This window comes from Hippoglossus hippoglossus, chromosome 8, assembly GCF_009819705.1.
Source record: "Hippoglossus hippoglossus isolate fHipHip1 chromosome 8, fHipHip1.pri, whole genome shotgun sequence".
NCBI lineage: Eukaryota > Metazoa > Chordata > Actinopteri > Pleuronectiformes > Pleuronectidae > Hippoglossus > Hippoglossus hippoglossus.
The window spans coordinates 10,598,526-10,619,547 of NC_047158.1; the positions used below are offsets into that span (position 1 = coordinate 10,598,526).

Sequence of the window (21,022 nt, forward strand, 5' to 3'; positions counted from 1 at the left end):
TTGAAGCAAAAGGGAGGAGTGAATGGAGGGAGAGGGATTTGTTTTGTTACTGCACTCAGTGCAATGATGCAATTTATAATTAAAATGCAAATAGAAAGAAAGGGAGTCTCTCTTCACCTTGTTTCCACTTTACTCCAGTATTCTCAGGGGAGGCCCATCTCTGCGCACTATCTATGTGTCCAAGCCAGTAAATCAATTTTCATATGAAGCTCTGAAATCAATTTGAGATTCGGGCTGTACAAAATTTTAAGCACAAGCCACTGTGAAGCTGAGAGAAAACTTGCACGGACAGAAACATCCAGCCTGTGGCTATAAAACATTTTCTACTTTGCTAAGATGATGTGTGAGGGATTTTTAGAAGCACATCCTTAAACTGAGGGCTAAAAGCAATTATTTCAGAAACAAGAAAACACAGGCTTGTCTGACATGCACGCCATTGGCCTGTCTCTGTTTTGACTATAGCTTATCACAATAGGTGGCTCAAATGTCCTCTAAGCTTCAATCTTGACAAACAACAAAGACAAATGCCATGGAATTAATCATTTGGGGGAGTTTTATTCCAAAAGTGAGCCTGACAGAGAAAACAGGGGGGAAGTGGAGAGGAAGCTTTTTTCATTGGTTGTCCTTCAGTGTGACTTTGTCATGTAACACATTTCCAGCTCAATTATCTGCATCCAGTGGATTTCAAACACGTTTAGCAAGGACCAGAGAGCTTGGTAATTAGCAGGAGCCCTGGATCATAAGGGGACCAAAAACAAAGCCTGTCTTTAGCTCTATCTTTATCCCTTCCACTTGTCTAATCTCTTCTGATCCTTCTCTCTTCACGAAGGGTGTTGGACATCATATATGCACGGAGTCAATACCTTTATATGCCAAGAGGTTTCAGCTTTGATGAACTAAAGCATGATGCAAAATTAGATACGCGACCCATAAGAACAGGCTTAAAAAAAGACAAGAACCTGTTTTATGGGTTATTATTAATGATACAGTTCACCTTATAAAACACATTTAATGCTTAAAATACTGAGTAAATTAATTAAAATTGTTTCTCACATCACAAAATTGGGCAAACCATATGTCTCCACATGTCTCCACTTCCTCCCACTAACGAGAAATTAAGCTAAAATATACTGGACACGAATGCTGTGTGATATAGTGATAGTGGGACAGAGCCGGGGTATCGGGGGTCCCACCGACACATTAGCTTGACCAATCAAAAGTCAGTCTCAGCTGTCAATCGTGATATTTCACCCCCCTTTTTTAAATAGCATCAAATCAATCAATCAACTAATTAAAACCGAACTTACCAGAAACACTTGAACATCAGTGTGATAAGAATGAGCTCAAATGACAGGAAACATGTTTGAGAAAATGGATTTGATGTGTATTTTATACATATATCTAAGTTAACCAACCTCCGAATACAGCATTGGGTGAACCACTCTTGATGAAACAGATTACCTTTGCTATAAGCTTGATAAACTACTAGCAACTACAAAGCAAGTCTAATATTTACATCTCCAATATTTCCTGTAATGTTTTCCTGTCAAGTAATCAGAACTTGTGTGATGACATTTAACAGAGTAACACAACATTTTTGCAAAAATCGATTCGGTGTTTAAAGCATGTCATGACATTATTAGAATTATACACATAAAGGTTAAGACCATGTCAGACTTTGGTCACCAATCTCCTCCTCGTGTTGTTTTCCATTTTAATTACAGTTTGAAATCATGTCAGCTTGGTTTGGCACAGAAATGTAGCCTGAGGTAAAACTGCTTTACATCCATCTCCAGACAGCTATAAAGGCTCATTTCAGTCTCCCCCTTCACTATGGTGCTTTGCTCAGAATCGCTCCTCATTAATTTGCTACAAAATATACCTTCATCAATTTTTTAAGAGTCTAAATTCTTTTTTTAACATACACAAATACAAGCCATTCAAAAATCCCCAGAAAAACATGCAATTCAATTGCTCACTTCTGCTCTTAAGATGACAATTGTGCCACCAAATGATAATGCGTTAGTAGTCTATGAAAGCTCACAACAGAGTGGAGGGAGGACTACTGAGTTTTTGAAATGTTTAATTTGTGGAGAGTAGTGGATGAGCAAATATGGGAGCCATTTCAGAGTTTATCCTCCCTTACTTTTCATTTCCTCCTCACCCTATCCTCTCTTCGCTCCAACAATTATAATGAAGCCAGTGAATTTGTGAGATGTCATCTTAAACAGAGGCACAGTGAGTCGTGTGGGCAAAAGGAAAAAAAGAGGGGGAGAAGGAGCAATAGTGTAAGAAAGCTGGTGTGAATCGATTCTACTCCAGAAATGTCGAAATGTATAATCAAATAAAGGAAATATGATTGACAGCAGGGGGCACGAGACCATACATTAAGCTGTTTAGGATCCTCTCACAGATCCAATGTAAGTCTGCCTCTGGAGATGGAAGACCCAGTCAAGAGAAACATCACTGAACCAAATATCAATAAAAAGCAATAAAATCTTCTCGTGGAATCAAAGGCTTTTTTAATGCCATAGGAGGGAGAGACGGGGTTAAAACTGCCATTCGTCCGTGCAAAAGCATATCTTCACAGCAGGGAGCAATATTCCTGCTTCCTACCAAATGTCACTTTTAATATCCCTCTCCCTGGAGAAGCTTACATCTGAGACCATTCAGCAGAAACCACTAAGACAGAGAGCCACTCTGCAGGGTCATTGGAAGCTGTGGTCCTGGTTCACCCTCCCAAGAGAAACAACAGAATGTTGTATGTTTATGTTCAGGTCGCAAAGCTTGGTCCTGGTGAGCAACGAAGAAAATTGGGGTGACGTTACGGAGCGACAGTGACCACGCAGGGAGATCTGTTTGGACCAATGACTGCATATAAAGATGGACGACACATCTCCACATCCTCCAACTGTATAAAAATGAAGCCAAAGTATCCCGGCTACAACTTTTTGTTATTTCAAATTTGTAATGTTTGTGTACAGATGTTGTCGATTGAGGCATGAGATCAGTGAAAATAGTAATATCAGACATGCAAGAACTCCAAACAAAAAATGATTTTGGAAAAGTTGCATCATGTGAAATGCAATTATGTGTTTCCATCTGCTCTACTGAGGTGAATAAATTGGCTTTCTACAGACTCGACAAGGAAAGTGTGAAGACGTCAGGAACACAAATACAAGAGAAGATGTTATTCTTCATGTCTACTGATGTGAGGCCACATTTTATCTCACCCATGTATTTCAACATCTACAAAATAAAAATAATAATAAATAACAATAAAGTAATGTACAACCGAATGGTTATGAAAACACTATCTTTCTAATTAAAAGGAGTGAATGCACCTATCTCATTATTTAACTCATAATTTGTTAAGAAATATTTCTATTCAAGCTTCTCTCATTCACTACAGTTAAAGCTTACAGAAATACACTTCTACATAGTGGAAACGCAGTCAGGAGATTTGGAGAGAGGAAGACAGTTGCACACAGTGCTCTCTGTCTTATTGCTTTGCTGTTGCTCTTTTCAGTAAAAGGGAGGGAGAGAAAAGGTAGCTGCGCTAATAAGTTCAGTTCTATCCATCGGTTGCACTTGGTACGACAAGGGTTACTCCTTTGTGTGCCCCGACGTCACTCTGCCTCCCAATTACCACATTTACACACATATACACACTCACATTCACACTCATTTATATTCAGGGAGAATGTTAAATGTTCTCCATTAAATTCATAAAAGATGGATCGTCTTTTGAAACCAAAAGTGATCTCCTCACCTTTTATACATTGTTATCTATACATTAAATAGCACTCACATTATACAGTGAGGGCTGTAAATGAGCCATCTTAGTCTGAAAAGTGTCTGAAAAGAAATGCCAGTTAGAGTAAGCCCATAAAAATACTGCTGGTCAGATGAGAACACAAGTGCAAAAACATAAACTTTTAAAATGGAAACATCAGCAAAACTTGGCTCAAGATACTGATTGGATTTTTTATACAAGTGCTATTGAAAATACGTTAGATGCATGAGCCTATACTCGTTACTCAGGAACAAATGGTCGAAAGCACACAGAGCAAGTGAATTCGGCTTTTGTCCAATACCACCTCTGCTAGTTAAACACAGACTATATATAAAAATGGATAACACTTACCCACTTCCTCCCACTATCGAGAAATGGAGCCAAAATATCCCGCATATGAAGGTTAAGGGTTAAGGGTAGTGTTAATTGTCCCAGAGGGGCCATTTGGTTAGCAAACAGTAGTCACACAACCAACACACAACCCATACACATCATAAGAGAACATATAATGAAGATGCAGCCATCATGAAACAAGTTAAATAAAAAAAAGACACTAAGAGTCCTGTTAGTCCTTTGTCAAAATGTGTGTGTGCAATACCACCAAGGCCTTGCTTGATGGGACCATCTGAGGGGACAAAAGATCTCAAATATCTAATTTATTTGGTCTTCCCAGAATGCTACCATTTTGCACCGATGTTGTCATTTGGAGCCAGAGTCTGTGCAGCTGCAATCGTCATATCAAGGTCCTTCCAATACTGACACTCAACCAATAACTAGTCAGTCTCAGCTGTCACTTTCACCCTGTTTTCATATCTACTAACTGGAAACATGAGCACCTGAACAAACATCCATGTGAACCACCTAACCTGAACTACCTAAAATGACTGAAGCCATCTTTGAGAAAAAATCCATTATCCATCTGCTAACACGGAGGAGGCAGGGATTATGACCTACACCGCAGCCGGCCACCAGGTGGTGATTGAGATGCTCTGACTTGTATACAGTCTATGCTATGACAGAGGACAAATGAAGGTCGCAGCACACGATGCATGGTTTAAGAGCTAAAGAGGGTTGTGCTTCAAATTAGAATTTGGTGTGGTGCCATTTGCCAGCCCCTTTAAAATCCAGTCATGTTTGCACCTTGGCAGATTAAAATTGTTTATCTTATTATGATGGTTTTAATGGTTTAATTAACACTTTTCTGCAGAGGAAACAGGTCGGCAATAATTCCTGCTGCACTTCCCTGTGTGTACACGGGTTGTGCACCTGCCTATATGTAGACACATATTACTATCTTGATAATGTGCCCTTAAAATAACAGTGAGGCCTTTGTTGGTAAATCATATAATTACCTTCCACTACCCATTTTTAAGACCAACACATCTATGAGCTCTAAGATGGGGACAAGTGCGTTTGCTATTTACACAACATGAAAAAACTGCATCAGTCTGAAACTAGCTAAGAGCCTTGTGTTGCACTTGGAAGCTCTATTCATATACCTGGTGCAAAGTGATGTGTTTTTTACACATTTCTTTCTAACTATGCATATGCATTAAAAGTAAAAGTACATCCCATTTGTTTGGAGTATAATATGTAAATGTGGCTTCAATGACTCCACTTTATGTTTTAATGTATATCTGTATGTAATTTTCTTTTGAGGAGATACATGGCATTAAATAAACTACAATTTTCTACAGTTTCAATATTTACATAATTTTCTAGTGACATTTTCAATATGCACTCCCAGGAGAGCCCTAGTTGAGATAGTGGTGGGCGGTTGAGTGCCTGCAGTCGCACATCTCGGTTTGGCTGCTGGCACCTAAATGCCAAACTAGATCCTTGCAGAACTGAAGTGGAAAAGACTGAAAAGTTGCAGCCACAAGCTGACAACTATGTGAATGTGTCATATCATCTGTATTAATCAGCCACCAGCCTGATTTTATATCAGTTCATTACGTGCATACAGGGACTCATAGAAAAGCCACTATGGAAGAATCAAATCCAAACCCACACTATTAAGATAACACCCACAAAATAACTGGTGGCGTTGGTAAAGGTGATGAAACCGTGTCTGTCATCCTACAAATCCATGTTGTGGTAATTCCTGTTAAGGTTACATGAATTCCCCCTCAATATTCTTTGCAGCGCAGCGCCTTTTGGAGGGTCATCAGATGGTGCCTGGTGCTGTACTCGCTTCTGAAAGCAGGAAATGCCAGGCCGATAAAGCTGCTAGACTACCACAAACACACACACACACACACACACACTGACATTTCACACTGCCACAGTAAATCTGGGACCGTAACCAACAGTTACGCTCTGAATCAAAGCCTTCCTAATTCATCCCCCTTCTCTTTTTACTATATCTGAGAGCACTCCAGCCAATATCAAACTTCTAGCCCTAAAACTCGTCGCCTCTGCCGATTCTGCCATTTAAAATGACTTGTGTTAACTTTTCCACACATTTCGTCTTTTGTCTAAATGGCTCTGACAAATCAGTCACATCGGGTTACCTTTGGTGGAAACCACTTCATAGATTATCACCCCCTAATGGAGTAATTTGAGTCCGGAACTCACATATCTCTGAACGCTAATCAAAAAACTAGAAAGACTTTCTGTGCAGTGGCAGATGCCAAGACGGTGGCAACAAGAGGCAGTGATGGACGGACAGACAGCAGCAGATACACAGACAAAGAAAGTCGGCAAGAGAAAAATAACAGTGGGGAGCCAGGCATATACTGTATACGCCATAAGAAGACAGGAGTACAAACGAGCGGTATGATAAGAAAGAGGAAAGAAATGCAAACAAGCACACAAAATGTGCAGGGGATGGTCCTCGGTTTTTCTTACACTGATATATCCAAACAAAGGAAGGAAAAAAAGGCTGTTCAGTCCCATGATGCATCTATATTGAACTAGCAGAACACAGTATGTCATCTAAATGAATTTACGCTTCCTGTAGAGGTGCACAATATACAAGTCAGCCCACGTATCATGGAATTATTGCCCAAAATATCTTATGCTTTGTCATTTTTGGGGCTTTCAGGGAATATCTGTACTGCAGAATACTGAATTGCTAAACTTTACTTCCTCCCTTTCTGTGTATCTCTAAAAACTGAACATGATGAACAAGTGGAGGATAATTCCCTGCTTTGATATTAAGAACAACAAGTTTTTCACTTAACACAACACTAAGAAAGTCAGCATCTAACTGGAAACCTTTCAGGGATGCATCTGCTGCGCAAAAAAAGGACACATTTCTTTTCCTGCATGCGAGTGGAACCAATTTGTGCTCATCTGCTTTTGCTGAAAACAGACAATTCAGCACTTAAAAATGTCTGTACTAAGCACTACAGTTGTAGTATAATAAGTGAACTCTACTGGTACATGGTGGTATTACTGTGAAGTTAAAAATATCGGCTCAAATGGTTAAAGTAACAGGTTACATTTACGTTAGTATTTTAAAAGCATTCATTTCGCTTATCAAGTATTTTAATTCAATCATTTCACTTTGCTGTGAATTTAAATAATTAGAAGTTGTGATAAATTGTGTGAGAGCGCAACAAATGAAAAGAGCCAAATCAGCAGCTGCAGCGGAGAAGAAGCTGCTGATTGGAAGCACCACCCGGCTGAACGTGCCCAGTGTCCCAAATCAAAGACACCTGCCACGTTGCGTGACCAACACATGCATGCTGGCTAAACTCTTCATGCTAATGTAGTGACGGTTGATCCTCTAGCTGTGACTTCTACGTTCACTTCCTCTGCCAGTGAGGAATGTAGCCGACTTTCCACTGCTGTGGAGTTTCTGTTGTTTATACATCGCTGTTTCTGTTGCTTTATTCTGCCGTTAAGTGGCAGGTTATTTCGTTTATCTAGCTGAATATTGCTTTAGAGTTAATGGACACCCGCCGTGGTGTCTGTGGACTTGTAATTATCAATTATTAATTATCAGTTCTAAGCACAGCCTGTAAATGTGGAATTTATTGGTTTTCATCCAGGGACGGCAGATATGCATTGAAATATTAACGGCAGCCGAAAGATGTTCTTTAATTTATTAGTTTTATCATACATCATTACCACTACACAACATTTTACTCCTCCCCTTTTAAATTCACTTTAACTTACTTACTTTGCACAAACCAAGTACATTATAATACAAGTATTAGTATTATTAAAATCTTAAGATGTGTAACAAATGGATTGCATGTGTGTGTCGAATTGGATTCTTCTCTGAAATAGTTGAACCAAGAGTTTGGCTGAACTCCATTAAAACTTGATCTGCATAAAAACAAACAGACAAGGCACACTGAGCAAACTAATTTGCGTCTGCCATTGGATAGGCAGTGACGGTCCACCTAGTGTCCTTGAATGACCACAATTTACTGCATGACTGACGGCTAGCAGTGGCAGTCTGCGGAGTCATGAGAAAAACAAGAAAATACAACAAAACAAGAAAGCGAGGGGGAGATAAACCAAAGAGACAAGTCAGGACGAAAGCAAACAAGTAAGCAGGAAATAAATAAAATAAAGATACAGTAAGAAAAAAAGTCAAGAGTGAAGACATGTATGGCCCAGCAAACTAAATCCTACTGGGGAAAAAAAAACAAAAAAAAAACATAATCATTAACCAACTCTGACGCACTTAACAAGGAGCTCAGAGAGACGAAGGGGGAGGCATAAAAGTGGAGGGAGTTGCTGCGGCAACTGAAATTAGAACCTGGGATAACAAGAGAAATGAGATTGTGTGAGAGGATGTAGGTGAGACAGACAGAAAGACGGGAACAGCGAGATAGAAAAATTGACTGAAAGAAAAAGAGGTCTGGAGAAAAAATAAAAGGGCTGACTACACTCCTATGAGCGTCACGTATACAACAAAGTAATAAATAAAACACACAAATCTGAAAAAGGTATGGCTGTGGCTAATTCAACATAATATAACTATAAATGGGTTCTCATCTAAATTGAATAAGATAATAATACATGCTCGCATACTGCAGCAGGATCATTGGAGCTGTGTGGAAATTGCAGGAAATGTTGATATTTAATCATACAGTGTTCCGAATAATACAACTTCCAGTTATGAATTAAGTTAATTTTATGTGTATAGCCTCTAATCACAGCGAGTCTCTAAGGATTTCTCAACACCCACACACAAAAAATAAATGAAAACGACGATTTCCAACCTCAGACCTACACGGAAAATGAGGAGGAAAAAAGAGCTACTCATCAGTAAACACCAGACATGATATACTGACAATAATTTTTACAACACCGTTGATGTGAAAGCAGCCATTTCAACACAGCTGAAAGACACAAATTTAGCCGTGAGCAGATATCAAGCACCTTTCTCGTCTGGAGGTTGCCAAGAGACAGATAATGCCAACCAGAGGCTGGCAGTTTATAAGGTCTGAGTGTTAAGACCTAAAATGTCAATATTGGTCCCATGGGAAGGAATAATTAAGGCATAAAGATCTAAAAGGCTTGTCACATATGGCTGGCCAGCTGTCACATCTGTCTGTTCATATTCATGCCAGTAATGACCGAGCCTACACTAAAGCAGCGGCAGAGGATGTAATGGCCGAGCATTAAATGTCAGCTGACTGAGCTACAACTAAAGGCTTGCACCAGAACTCACACAGAATGAGGAGAAGCCTGGCATTTCAAACAATACACAAGCCCTACTTCTCATTTTAGACGTTCGCTCCCAAGTGGGTTGTTTCAAAAAGATTTATTCCCTGGAGTTCCCCTCAACACATCCCCAGTGCTCAGTGTTGTGGGATGACGCTGCGCTGAACCAAGAGAAGAAAAAAGAACCGTATTTAAGAGCAAACTGTAGAATTCCTGCAGGATGTCATATTGGCAAGTTACAGTGACTATCCCTAAACTTGCCAATTTGCCACTGAGCAAGACATTGAGCCATTTGTAATTTCCCAGAGAATGGACTGTGCTTATGTTGTAGTAGAGGCCACATGCAGCACTTTTCTATCACACGCCATTAACACACTACCGCCAAAAGTCCTTAAGGGGCTTCAGTGCAAAACGACACGTAGGAATGCAGACTGAAGGAGCCAGGGATTGAACCACCAACCCTCTGCTAAACTGACGACATGCTCTACTTCCTGACACACAGCAGCCCTTAGAACAGTCCAATGCCTAAAACCTACCTACACAAGTTCACATGTATAGCCAACAACCCTTTGCTATTCATGTCAATAATGGCTGTACCCGAAATATGGATCACTTCCACACCAAGGCCCTATCTCATTTGGTTTCTTTTAAACATGAGCCCAATATTTTCTTAACCAGGTAGTTTTAGTAGCTTCAACTTAACAAGACTTTAACTAAACACTATAAACCCTAAACCCTCATATTATTACCGTAGCCAGGAAGTTATGCTTACATCAATGTTTTTCTCTATGTTAGTTAGTAAGATTACACAAAAACAGTTGAACTGATTCTCGTCAAATTTTGTGTAGGTGTGGGGTACGAACCAAAGAAGTAGCAATTCCATTTTGGAGCAGTGAGGAAATGTTTTACTTTTTACTTTCTTAAACATGGACGTTACCTCTAGTAGAGGTCCGAACACTTTGAAAAGTACAATAGACTGTATACAAAATAGTCGACGCCGATCCACTTCCTCCCACTATCCGGAGATGAAGCTAAAATAACCCAGATATGAACATCACCATCATCTTAAGCATTTGAAACCAAAGTCAGCGCAATAACGATCGGATAGTTGTGCCGCAGTAGCAAGGTCCCTTTGACATTTGCCGTCAACCAATCAAGAGTCAGTCCTCAGCTGTCAATCATGAAATTTCACTTCCTTTTTATTTCATCCAATAAGTAATTAAAAACAAATGTGCAAAAAAATGAACACTTACGTATGTGAGTGTGATAAGAACTACCACCAATGATAACCCATCTCTGAGACATACTTTTAATTTTTAGTTTGGTCCATGTCCCATCTGCAAAGATGGAGGAGGCAGGGTTTATGACCTGTACTGCAACCAGCCACCAGGTAGCAATCAAAACACTCTGGTTTCACTTTTGGGGAGCAGTGATGTGATCTGTCTTAACATACAGTCTATGGAAAGCACTAACAACCTATTCTTTTCCTATATGAGGTATCAGGACTTGCTTGTCTTGTTTCTGATCGTGTGCTTTGGCCAAAGGTAAAGAAAAATCTCTGCAGGGAGGAGGAAGGTTTCACATTAATGATCTTTGCAAACATTGCTGAGTTAGTTTTCATCCAAATCAGGGGACAAGTAGTTTCTTTTTTGCTTTATTTAGTGGTTGCTTTTTTGAAAACCACAGACAATTTTCCATTAAGCCATAAAATATCAACAAAAGCCATGTGGGAGGCAGACTAGACCAAACAAATCCAATTGCTGTCCATGTCACTTTCGCTGAGTATTGTGTGGACTTACAGTCTTGGCTCTTTGTTTGCACTGAGCTTTATAGTTTATAAATGTGCCATGTACTTAAGACATTTCACCGCATCTTGAGTGTAGGTTTGCCCTTCGTTCGTTTTGTTATGCTTGGCTTTTCAAGCCCGAGTAAGTATCAGCTATCAGATGACAATATTCATCTCCTTGCAGCCATTAAACTCCATTGCAGGGTCACATCTTTAAGATGAAGGTCTAACTCCTAATAAAGAGTTATGCAGTTCACTAGAGATACATATTTCTGAGGCGTCTCAGTAGAGTTTTATGTGATGCTAACTCACCTATCTGAATGAAAAACTAAATAAGCACAGGTTCAAATACCGACGACAAAGCTGACTAGAAGGACCCTGGCTCAGACTAAAACTGGAAAGGATCTGATGATGTGGGTTGGCGTGGGCGTATACTGCGCGTCTCCCCTGCAGAGATTTGGGGATGGTAAATGTAAAAGTGGACAATGTGTGGAGGATGTGGTGGTGTGTGTGGCGGGCTGCTGGCGGTGTTGAGTGACAGATTAGGTGAGCGGCGTGGTCTGTTCAGGCGTGCAGATCCAGCTCCTCTGACTGATCTGAAGTTGCTTCAATTAACTGGAGCAGCCAAGTGTGAGGGAGGGGACCTAAGACAAGCCTCCTGGCAGATTTTGGGAGGGGGTAAGATGAGTGGGGCACTCTGACAGGTCCTCTAATGCCCCACTAACACCAACCTTTCTGCATCTTCTCTAGACTAATTACTAAGTATAAGTATGTAACTGCAGGGTCAGCGAGGACTGTCTGTCACCCGCGTTTCCACACGGGATACACACAACACATCCTGTCTTGTGCAAAAAGAAAACCCATCATTGTTTCCCAAGAGAACTGAAATTATGTCACAACTAAAAAAATCCAGTAACGCAGTACATCCATCTGCATTACCATATCCGTGTTGATTCTGCATGGTGCGCTGTCTGCGTGATAATATAGAAAGGAGATGGAAAATAATACGCCTGCATTTCCCGACAAATCCTACGCACAGATTTAATTTTCATGGATATACAGCAACACTGATTTGAGAAGACACTGCCAGAGTGAAATGCTAGTTTCACTTTGAATATATATGAAGGTTAATCACATTCCATACATGTGGGAAAAGATTTGAACTGTGACCTGGACTTTCTCGTCTCTACATCGTGTTTTGAGCTCAAACCAAAAGGAACAGCAACAAACCTGTACACATCAGCAGGCTATTATATCGCATCAATAATGCATCTATCATGTAATATTTTCTCGTCTCAGCACCAACAAAATAGCAAAAGTCTTATCGCCTCTAACTGAATGGAGTGTGCTGTTTTACACCGTATTTTCCATCCAGATTTTTGCCCTTGCTTTTTTCTTGCTGTCTTGCTGTTCTTGCTAGTTTTACATTACCTAATTAACATAGAAGTTTCGGGGGGGAGGCATGAAACACACAGGCCCACATAATTTCCCCTGAAGGATTTATTGTGTTCTCTTTTTTTCTCATCCTTCTCCTTCTTTGGCCTCTCATGTTAGCACATACTCTGTACCTCTGCCCTCATTTGCCCTTTAAAAATCTTCTTCCCCTTTTCTCGCTTTTTACTCTTTTATTATAAGTGTATGCGATTTCCACTTTTAAATGACAGCTGAATACTACCTGAAACTTCATACCCAGCTGCCAGCGTGATCAACTGTCTTCTGCATCCTCTGTTCTTTTAGCTACTTGGTATTCCTCCACAGGTAGCTTTTAGATCTTCTGTCACCTTCACTCTTTTTGAAGGTTTGTGTGTTCTATTCAAACCATCTGACTTATTTCTCATTCTGCACCATCCAGTTCCTCTTACCCACTATTTGGTTCAGTCCTGGCCATCTGAGAGCTCTGTGTTTGGCGGTTTTATTAAAAAGCAAAGCTAAATGTAGTTTGCTTGAGAACAAATGATTAATTCCTTTTTCAGACATAACCTCTGGAAAAAGTTCTGGAGAATACCTTTCACATGAAAAACACAGCAGGAGAATATCCGGGTCAGACGTGTTCACAACAACGAGATAACTTCCTGAACATTAAGCAGAGGGGTGGCACCTAGGTAGAGCATGCAGGGGGCAGAACATGATGTATAAATTCTGCTGCAGAAATCATGTTTTTTTTTGTTTAGAGCACATCGACACCAGAATTGATTCTTATCATCAAAAAACTCTTGAATCTCGTTTTCCTTTCAAAGTGACTTATCCGTCTGCATCTTCTACATGCACATCTTTTTAATCCTGAGATATTTGTATTATTTTTGTTTTGTGTTCGAAACATCATCAATCGCTTAATCGCTTTGAATTCTCCAGATATTTTACTTGGGAGCTGGCAGGAGAATAACCGGAGCAACTGACTCTGACATTTCCGTTCTCACACACAGCCTCCTCCGGATAATATCAGTAGAAAGTCCAGAGTTCAGTGCATGTCTAAAAGCACCATAATTTACTGAGTAATCATTTTCAACAGCATGTCTTCCAGAGCAAAAGAATAGATAAAAAAACAGTCTGGAAGACTATCAAAGACAAGTTAGGGAATACAGGATTCAAAGGATTACAGCATCTCCAACCTAATTAAACATGTAAATCTGATTAACTGTAGATTTATAATAATACTGATCCGTATACTGTATGTGGGCTGACAATTCAGTGCAGAAAACATGGCACCAACAATATTTAAGATAAAGTAGGTACAAGTTAGTTTAATAAATAAAACATTTCATTGATGTGACTTTGTGGCCTTGAGTTTCAATAGCATGGTTCAAAACATTTTTGAAGACTTTTCCAAGACCTGCACACACTTGGCATTTCCCAATATTGGTACAGACCAATGCCCCCACTTCCCTCGCCCAAGATCCTCACCCTATTTGGTACTCACCTAGATCAAAGTCCCTCGCACATCTGTTCTGCTTGCCGCTGCCATGACTAGCCAGCTGGACTGTGTCCGTCAGGTCTCTGCATCTGTAGGTGTGTCACTATACTGCGTGTCGGTCCAAAGCAGGAGCTTCTTGGCAAGCTGCAAACGCAAACAGCCGAAAGAATCAACAAGACTGCGAGAGTGGGTGTGAGCCAGTGCCTTATCATATTCTTGCAAGCGACTCCTTGTCAAGTTGACTGTTTGTGCGCACATCTGTTATGTAGGAGACTTGAATACAGAATTTTTTTTAGATAGAGTGTATCCGTGTGTTTGTATGTAACTGTTTGACAAGATATTACAAAGACATGTTTTATGAGGACTGTAGTGAGGTTTACACAGCGTGGCGGAACAAAGTGGGAGAGGGGCCCTCCCAATGTAATAACAACCGCCATTAAAACACTAATCCAAACACAAACAGTATCTGGACTGTATCCAAACAGAAAACCAAGTCACAGGTGTAAACAGATCCATGAAGGAAAGTGATCTCATTCCCACAGATCAAATGATGGTGCTAAGCAGATTCAAAGCAGGTTTTAAGCTTCCTTGATACTTTTAAGGGTGTATACTCTGACCCTTAAATAATGTTAAAAAAAAAATGTTATGGATATAATTCTGATATAGGCATTGCATGTTAATGTGATGTGTAAATGGCCCACACACAACCCAATAATAGTCCAACTACCTGACAGAGCAGACCCACGGTGGCGGTCATCTCCAGAGTAGAAGTCTGCTCTGACAGTCTCATTAAAATCCTCCAAGTCTAATTCTCTTTCAGATACCACCTCTATCTAAATAAACATGGCCGTAGACGCTTACTCATACTCCACCAGCCAACCACAGATGAGCAGGACTTCACAGGGGGCAGCTGGTTGTGTCTGGTCAACCATTATTCTAAAAAAAGGTCTGTGGATGGTTAAAAAAACATCTGAAGCTTAAAAACCACACTGATACTATTTGGGCTCATAATAAAGCCAATCCATAAAGATGCCTGACATGAATTAGGTGAAAGGGATCAATTGGCAGAAATTTAATATAAAATAATCCTAGTGATGTTTTCACTAGTGTGTTTGATCTAAATTGTACAAATTGTTGCCCGTCTTTACCCTTTGTATTTAGATACTATATATTTACATCGGGAGCAGGTCCTCTCTACTGAGGCCGCCATGTTTTTTTACAGTAGCCCAGACTGGACAAACTAAACACATTTTGAGTTTTTATGACAACTGAAGGCTCCCACAGGTTCTCTTTCATGATTGGAAGGGGAGGATGAGGTGAGAGGTATTCAGCTGCACCATGACACTTCACCAATAGATGTCACTAAATTCTACACACAAACCTTTAAACTAGAAAAGGCTGCCTTAGTCGAGTTTCAGTTTTATACCAGCTTATAAAGTTCAAAGATTTATGAGTTTTAATACAGGCATGAATGACTTGAAACTATTGTGATACCTAAATGTGAGACGCAAATTGCCTTGAATTGAAATAAATTCCCAGTGGAACTAAAACACTAAACACTATGATGTACTGTGCAAATAATAGACCACTCTTTCACACAGAGGTTCTTTGTATTCATGACCAGTACTAAACCTGCCTGTGGGCTTTTACCTTAGAGAGACAACTGATGATCAACATGAATGAATGAAATATCTTAAGATCCGCATGTTTACACATACATACCACGAAAATGTCAATCGGATGCAAAAACGCAGAGGTTGAGCCCTGAAAGAAATGTCAAAGAGCTAGTCTGACTCTGTGATCTCTGTATGGGCCCAGTGCGGTTTGATCAATAGCTAACCTGAAATGAATATGTGATCATTCTCTTTGAATCCAACCAGACATGCACTCCAAACTTAAAAATAGACTAAACAGACACAACCAAGATCAATAGGCCTCATTTCAAAATCTTTTTAATACCGACCAAGTTTGAGGAAACATTTTCAGCAGGCAGACCAAGTACTGACCATCCTACTTTACAACGATTTTGGATTTTTTTCAATTGCTTTCCATTTTTCTAATTTAACACAAAAGTTGAGACTACGTTACTTCAGTAATCCCCCTTTTCTCTAAGTTTTAAGATCCATTTCATTTGTCACTACTACAGAATTAATAATGAAGCTTATTTTACCAGGATTATAGAGAAAACTGAAAAATGATAGAAGAAGAGAAGTGGTGATGAGACAACTGCTCTTGGTTGTGAAAGTAGTGAGAAAAAAAGAATTGCCAACTGATTCAATGATCAATTATTTTTTTTATATATTAATGAAGCAAGAGATCAAACTGGGTCCAGCTTTTTCCTGCTGAGTATTTCCTCTTTTATATTATCATTAACTGAATATCTTTGGGTTTTGGGCTGTAATTTAAAAAAAACGTTTTTGAAGGTGTCACATTCAGAGACAGTCAACTCTTCCTTATTATTTCATATTTTCTTGGTAAAAAATCATTACCTATTATAATTAAATGAAAATATGATAAATAATGAAACAAAATATTACTTGCAATTATTTCATTGGGCCAGCTGTTTTCATTCTAATACTTCACTGTCCACAACTTGCTAAGCACCAAATGGTGGATGGACAAAGTTAGCTACTTGCTAGTGAACATAGCAGAACATTTAGTACCTAAGGAGCAAGATTTCTTCTCTCAGAGGAGGGTGGTGACCAAACCAGGGCTCAAAGAACTTTAAATTACCACAACCAGGAGGACACAGTTCCAAACTCGACCAACTCCGACTAGTACGATTTTTGTCAGACGAGAGTTTATCGACCAACTGACCAGCCGAACAGGAGACTACAGCTCAGCAATTTCTCTGTCAAATACTCATGCTGGTCAGAGGTGTGATCACTGTGACCACAGGAAATGAGGTATGACCTGGAGCTTGTAATGAGTCCATCAAGAGTTTGGATAAGCAGGACAGGACTTGGCCTTCATGCCCTTCCTGTCTTCTACGTTCACGCTGTTTTCTCCTCCTTTGACTCCGGTAGTCTCAAGTGGTCACTATCGACAGAGATGGATGACATTAGTCATGCCACCAAAACCTGACTGGTTGACCCCAGCGCTGTCTGAGCATCATGAGATGGTGTGGTCTGTCTAGGGAAAACAGAATAGAAAAGGAGGATGGGGCTGCCAGACAGGGATGTGGGAAACAACAAGACAAGAGCAGGGAGCATTGAAAGCAGGCGGATAAAGGATAGGTGGCTGCACAATAGACTGATAACATAGAGCAAGACAGACATAGGGAAAAAGGAGTGGAACAGCAACTCAAACAATACTAAAGAAACAGAGGCGAGAGGAGGCACTCTAAAGGGATGCAAGGCAAATTAAGCAAAGGGCAGAGGGGGACACAATGAGATGGGGATAGCCCCAAAAAAAGAATGCCAGAACCAATTCTTCTCTCAACAGAAGGGAGAATTAAGGAGGACGAAGAAAGGCTTGTTCCTTTCAGTCTCACCGGTCCGAGAACCTGCACAGACTTAAAAAGTCCAATATGTAGAAAGGAGTAAAACGCCAGGAGGTTACACGAAGCACTTGACTATATTCAAAAAGAGTCACAGAGGAAGAATAACCGACACAATTAAGAGAATAATTGTCATCACAGCCAATCAACCCAGTGCTGCCCACACACAGGCACTGAGCAATAGACCTATCATGAAGAAGGATAAAGAGCTGCTGATTCCCCCTAGCAATTCCGCACTGACTGCTTATAGTGAATACCTGATACCTTAACGGCCTACAGGCTACAGCATTTTAATGCAACAGAAACAAGAGACACATGTAGAAAATCATTCCATCACATCCCTGCCTCATTTGCATCCTGAGAGGAAAGCATGACATTTAAATATAATCCTGCTGACATGCAAACTACGTGCAGCCAATTCCATAACCCGCGTGTCCATCAGAAAACAGAATGATGTGTGAGTCTGAAATCAATCACAGATGAATGCACACTCCCGCTCAATAAAATACAAACCAAATTTAATGAGCTCTCAAGCTCCTCCACTGTGACATTTCCTCTTTCATTTCTCCATCTTTTACAACTAACATTCTCCCTACCTCCATTTCTCTCCTCCCCTCCCAAATATAACCTGCCCTCCCTCGCTCAGTTTGTCATTCTAAATCCACTTCTCTGCCTCCGTCTTTTTCTCTCTCCATCCAAAACAACAGCCATTTCAGAAAGAGGGCCATCAATCTTCTTCAGTGATACCAGAGTGCGAGAGAGTGCCAAGGCTACAGCAGATTACTATCTCTCCTTACCTCCACTCAACACTGGATAACATAGAAGGAGAGGGTGGGCAGACGGAGAGGCAGAAAGGGTCGAGAGTGAGGCAAAGAAACAATCTTAGATAGCAGGCGGACACATTAGATCTTAAAAGCCTCAAACAAACGTCCACCCCTGTCAACAGCAGAGGCTTGTCAAATAAAGAAGGACAGCGGCTGAATTAATCCTAACTGGAAACTTCAAACCTGACCCTTGATTTATTTCCAGAGTTCTGCTGATGTAGGAACACAGGCTATACACTTAAGCTTTCATTTCTGGTAAACAGCTGGCTTGGGTGGAGGATCTGTCATTATTATCAAATGTTTTTGAATCAGTAAATCAAATCATTATTTTTAAATTAACTTATGATAGCATGAATCTGTAAAATGTCAATAAAAGTCTCCACCAGCTCACAAAGTCTATGTCTCTTCTTGAGAAATTAGTTAAAACAAACGATCAATAATGTTTCTACTTGACTAACTGACAAACTGCGTTGTGGTTGGACATGGACAGCATTTTATGAAATTTGTATTCAGTGCAAAACCCTCTTCTCTGATCCAAATCCTTTTAAATCTCTTACCAAATTAAATAGGGTTCATCTCTTTTCGCATTTTCCCGTAAATTATCCAGAGCAAGATGTCTGATCACTTTCTTTTGGATGAGGGGGCAGAAACACTGCAGGTTTTAGTGGTAGCTTACTTCATTCATCATGAACTGAAAAAAATGAAACATGCATCTGGCTGTTTTTCAGACATTAACTGGAGTTTGGAGTTTGCCTTTCTTATTTGAAGATAGCAGCAGGAGATTGTCCAAGTCTGGAACATTTGCGTGAATGGTGGCGCCTGGGTAGAACATGCAGGAGGCAGAACGTGACATGTATAAATTCTGCTGTGTTTTTTTAGCACATTAACAATGGTGTCAGCCCTTTTCACCAAAAGCTCTCAAATCTTGTTTCATCAAGTTGACATCGTCGTCAGCAACTGCGATTCTTCTGATTTCACATCCGTCACATGTAAGAAACGTCATCAACACACCCACTCGCTCACTGTCAGTTACTGGTAGTTTTACTCTTGTATTCTCATATGGGCTCACACTGACATTTTCCAGAAATTTCACTGAGGGGCTGGCAGGAAATCTTCTGGAAAATATCCCGAGCAGCTGAGTCGGACATTTGTATTCTCACATAGCCCCTCAGGAAGATTTAAGGGAAAAGGTCCAGACTTCAGTGTCTGAAGGTGGCTTCTGACACAGCAAAATAACAGCGACGAACATATTACTTTACACAACTTTTTTTTAATGGGTTACTTGCTTCAAATGCTGGTGATCCCAATTTATAATTGTTGTTCTGACAGAATTAAAATGTTGATATGATATTCATGAATGAGGAATGGCTAATGAGAGAATGCTCCCTGGTACAATGAGCTAGATCAAATATCTAGAGACTTTGTTTTTCTAATTTAATGGTAATTTAACAACCACCGCAGTTTCATTCAACTTATTCACACAGTGCTTATCTATCATTCACACATCCCATGCAGACACTGCTAGCACAGCCGTCAAGGGCAACTTGGGGTCCAGTGTCTGGTCCAACGACACTTTCAAAATGCCGATGGGAGGATCAAACTGCCGACCTTCCGATTGAGAGACAAGCCGCTCTCCCTCCCGAGCCATTACAGTTCAACAAGACAGCTAGAGTAGCCACTTTGTTGGTTCTTCAACAGTCCCAACAAAACTACCAGAGTAATATGTTTGTTATATGTTTGACATTTTAACAGTGATGGCTGTCAGCACTGGCAAAAGATGTGAAGCTTAAAAAGGTTAAGGAGAGAAGAGGATTTGCTGACAGAGTAATGTTAGCGTCGGAGCTTGACGCAAATAGGAATTGGAGCCAAAATGGAAACCACCCATACTGTTTCAACACTAGCATGCATGTGAGTAAATACAAAGGAGCTGGGGGACATGATGGAGCAGCTGATACTTATTAATTGAAAAGACACCAAGCAAACAGTTAGTAGCGCATATGTGAATGTGTTTGAAAGTGTTAGAGCCTAAATTTGCAGCTTCACGATGCTTAAAAACTCCAGAACGTGTGCGAGCATGTGTGTGACGAAGCACTGGAGCAAAGCAAAGGTGCAAAAGCCAGAGCTGTGACCTTGCAGCGGAGAGGGGTTTTTAACGAGCCACCTCACTGCCCCATGTGTTACACTGGCAATAATCCAGACACACATACTCACACACTGGGTATCAAGTGCGTAATTCTGAGAAAAGCCCATGAGAGAAAGAGATAGGATACATGGGAAAGTGTGGAGGAGAGTTTTTGCAAAGCAAATTCTCCTATTACCAGCTAACGCAAGTGTGGTGTAGTAAAGGCTCTGCGCTCTCTTATTTCTTATACAAATAGCCTTCTGCAGCAATGTGCATCGTGTTTAATCCAAGCACACATAAAGTCCACAAAGCCAGCTTTGACGGCTACATCCGCACGAGAGCATGATAGGGGTAATCGCTATGCAGCTTTTGCACTGTAGAGAAAATACTGAGTCCAAAAGTCTGAGACCACAGGCTCAGACTCCCCACATAGCAGAGTTTTGTCAGGCATAATAA

At 40.3% G+C, this 21,022-nt stretch overlaps 1 protein-coding gene across 2 annotated transcripts in view; it reads right to left on the minus strand.

Moving 5' to 3' along the window:
- spop (speckle type BTB/POZ protein) overlaps nt 1-21,022 on the minus strand; it is a 95,425-nt gene that overhangs the window by 60,280 nt on the left and 14,123 nt on the right. The window contains exon 2 of one of the 2 annotated variants that reach the window (XM_034593654.1): nt 14,128-14,265. The exons of the other annotated variant lie outside the window; for it this stretch is intronic. The gene's annotated coding sequence lies outside the window, so the exon portion shown is untranslated. The remainder of the gene's footprint in view (nt 1-14,127; nt 14,266-21,022) is intronic. 2 annotated transcript variants of the gene reach the window in all.